The sequence below is a fragment of the Mugil cephalus genome, chromosome 6 (genome assembly GCF_022458985.1).
Source record: "Mugil cephalus isolate CIBA_MC_2020 chromosome 6, CIBA_Mcephalus_1.1, whole genome shotgun sequence".
Taxonomy (NCBI): domain Eukaryota; kingdom Metazoa; phylum Chordata; class Actinopteri; order Mugiliformes; family Mugilidae; genus Mugil; species Mugil cephalus.
Genome location: NC_061775.1, coordinates 4,515,254 through 4,519,403, shown reverse-complemented (window position 1 = coordinate 4,519,403; position 4,150 = coordinate 4,515,254).

The window sequence follows — 4,150 nt, the reverse complement described above, 5'->3', positions numbered from 1 at the left end:
GTAACTCTCAGACAAAATGTAAAGTTAGACATGCGGCACACAGAAAAATAGCTTCCACTCCCTGATCTCACCGCATTTCACGTTAGCAGTCAGATCATTCCTGTTTATGCTCATTGATTTAATCGTCACCACCTGAACCAGAGCTGCGGGTTCAGTATCCAGGTGGCCACAATTGTTCGTCAACACAGAGACACACTGTGCTCTGATTACGGTCTTATTGAGCTCAGGTATCGTCACATTGTCAGGCTGATGGAAATAATTGGGATCAATCAAAAACCTGACCGACTTGTTCTGTTCACAGACATTACATTCAAATTGTGCACAAAAATCAGGACACTTAGGATTTTAGAAAACACAGATGGGCATTTCCATAAATGTACAATAAAATGTGTTATGTTGCATTTGTGTGTTCTTGTTTGTTCGTTCACCTGCATCAATAATAATGTGTTGTCACTTGTCAATAAAAGGTAAATAAAAGTTCAGACACACAAACTTCTTATAACATATGTGAGACGTCTAGGATGAAGGTGTGATGGTGTGTGTGAGGAGGTGAAAGGAGGGGGTGGCTTGGGGGTCATGACGTCATTTCTGGCAGCACGGAAGCACACCGTCATACAGGAAATGCATGCTTGTGCATGTACAGACAAAAACCACACAGAGGCCTCACGTTCAGTGCGTGCATATATATATGAATGTGGGTGTGTGTCACCAGAGTCCAGGTGGTGTCCTGTCTAGGTGAGTCATGAGGTATGTTTTCAACCCGAGGGCGCATGAGTTCAATTACGCACACATACAAAGAAGACCTCTTGTTCAAGCACAAAAGCTATGGTGCCTCTCTTTTTAGCTTTGCTCTAAGAACACCAGTCCAGAGACTCCTCCTCTTTGGCTCCCTCATCCTTTTCACTCTGTGCTCCATCACAGTTTTGAAAAGATCATTTTCACTGGTTGCTCAGCTTGAATTTACGAAATGTATTTATGTTTAGTCTGGGATCCTCTACAGCATTTCTGTGGCAGAGCATTAGTGAAAGAAAGCATACTTGGAACATCAGGAGAAAATATTGAGGACACTAAATTACATTGTTGAATTAGTCACTGAGAAGCTGGGTGGAACGCAACAACATTCATACAGCATGTGCAAGAGACCAACAGCTGCTGCTTCTCAAAGTAGACCACTTCTGCTGATCCTCACATTTAGGATAGAGTCAGTGCTGGCACTGGAAAGAAAAATTCATGAGCATGACTTACCTACTATTTGTGTTTCTGGCGGTAATTATAATTATATTTTAATATCTTACTTGTGCCTTTGGAGTACAGACCTTCAATAGAATACACATTCACAGATAGCACCAGTTGTATTAATTAAGTTAATGCCATTAACTTTTGTTTTGTAAGAAACAAATAAAAAATATATGAGCCTATATATTGAGTTCTTATTCTTGTTAACAGTGTTAAAGGTTGAATCCTCTTTGAGACCAAATTATCATTTTGACATGAAGTAATAAACTAGAACTTTGCTATTTAATGTCTATAGATGACATTTCTTCTTTTTTTCAGATTGTAAAGACAGACATCCAGCAACAACAAAACACATGGCCTCATTCAAATTTATAATCTAGTCCAGTATTCATCCTGCAATCTGTTACTGTCAAGGAAAGCTACTGTCTCAATGATTTATGACTGCCTTACCTTGAGAGGTTGAGGTGGCAAGCAATGATGGACATAGTTGTTCTATACAGATCATCTGTCAGATGATAAACTGTAGATGGGTGTGATAGTTTTGTGTGATAGTATTGTCATGACACAGTTGTGCTTTTGTTTTTTAATCTTGGCCATCTATCTGTCTTGGCTCGTCTACATGAGGTGGAACATTTCAATTTTAGTTCAGTTTTGCTAATTCTCCACATCAACGTCATAGACATTATTGTTCACTTCAGATGTGAAACCTTACAGTGAAAAGTTACCTAATTAATTCAGTTGTGTTTGGATGTTTGAAGGTAAAGAGAGCAGGCACTTTGTATGACCAGTCTGTATTTCTGGATCTAACTAGGAAGTTGAAAAGGTCACAAGCTGAGAAATATGTCTGTATTAGAGGTTCAACAATTTAAATTATTTCTTGGAGTCTAATATAATAGGACACTGTCATATTTTAGGCCGACTGAACAGTTCACTTCAGGCTGTCATTATGTTTCCAGAAGTCATGAAGGAAGTAGGGGCAGTAGCTGAGTTTGGACAGTAACTAGTATTGTGAAGACAGGCTGAAAGTGCTTCTTGTTGCATACATACATACATCAGCAGAATTTGCAGGCAGAAAACCGCTGTATATGGTTACATTGTTTAAGAGATGCTATCTGGGAAACGGTCTTTATTTTTAACTTGGTTAGACTTGTGAAATGCAGCTGTGAGGTACAAAAAGCTGATACCCGGTGGGAAAAACTGTCTTTCAAGAGCTGGTTGTGCTAGCTAGCAAGTAAATTCAAACCTAACACAGCCAATAAAACCTGCGTGTTTACCATATTTACAAATCAAATTTACCACAGAAAACTAACTACTTTTCACAAAGATTTGTTAAGTATTTTCTCTCAGTGTAAACCAGGTGTAACTGTTATAACTGGACTTAACGTTAGCTTGCAATCTTCAGATAGGGTCATGTTTACTGTGATGAAGCCAGTGTACCCACAGAGAACCCACATAGACTAGAACATTCCCCCCATGGATTCAACCCCAGAAATAACTAATAATTTATAACCACATTTATCGTTTTAAAACTATATTTTAAAGTAGTTGGACACTATAGATGGATTGTCCCAGCTCGTTGTTTTGTACGTTTTGCATTCTGCAGTTCCTCGCTTCCTGTGCTTCGCTTCACATGTGTAGTTTTTAAATCCAAAAGCAAAGACCTTTCCCAGTCCCACTGACATGATGATGATGGCCGTCTGATATGAGAGGAGAGTGTGTTTCTCCAAAACGTAGGTAGATATGTAGAGTATGAGTCTAATCTTCCAAGTCAAGTCAAGTCTTAAGTTTTTTATTTTTTGTCATAAGTCATAAAAACAGCGACTCGAGTCCCCATCTCTGCTGTGAGGCATTCGTGCTAACCACCACATAACTGTGATGCCTGCAATACTGTAGTTGCTCCCTATTTTCCTAGAACCCAATACAATCATTTTAGTAACTTCTTTAAAATTACTATTAACCATTGTCACCCAACCCTAAGGAATATATATGCGCTTGTGTTTATGCCTAAATTCATATTCACAAGTCCCTTCCCTTCGGCGCCTTCCATCTCTCTACATATTTCTCTCTCTGTGAGTGGCTGTGGACACTGCTCTCCATTGTTCACTTAAAAGCTAATTCTCAGTCTGGTTTCATCCTTCACTCATCAAACTCAAATATCAGGTGCACAGAACTCACAGCTCAAATTCCACATGGTGTCTAACAGCGTATCTTCCCACAGTCTCTGATAAATGTTCCCTTCCCTCAGTGACAGAATGACATCGTTTAGTTATAAAACCAAAGCAGCTTTGATACCATGACGGAGGCACACGCTTGCAAAATGTGCATTACTAATCCCCGAAATAACATTATTGATTTTACATAATCCCTATTTATCTCTGCATGCATCTATTTTCTATCTTATTTTGTGTTTTTCTTTCAGAGCACATCATTGCCTCTGTTTGGTTACTTCAAGTCTTGCCTCATATAACAACAGACTTGGACAAGGCAACTCCTCCAGCTCTAAAGTCTCTCTACATTCTTTCTCTCCCTACCTTTCTTTAGCAGTAAAACTCCTTCTCCCTCTACTTTGCACCTCCCTCTCTCTATCATTGTCTAATATATGCACTCTTAAAGGCCTCTAGTGTGACAAGCTGAGTGCCAGCAGGACTTTTACCCATCGCCACAAGGTTAAAAGTAGAAACAGGTCCTGCTCGTATCGCTCTGCTGTCTGATCTATGTGGCTTTGTGAAAACACAGCAACCCAAATAAGGAGATCAGCCACGGGTTGTGAGTGGAGCAGCCAGATCATTCCTTAGAAAGAGCCTGCACTGGTGGTTTGATAGGGTGGAGTATGTGCCTGAGAGAGCGATAGTCAGGGAGTCAGGGTGGAGTGGACGCAGAGTGGTAAGTGGAGGGATGAGAGGTTGTGTGGACA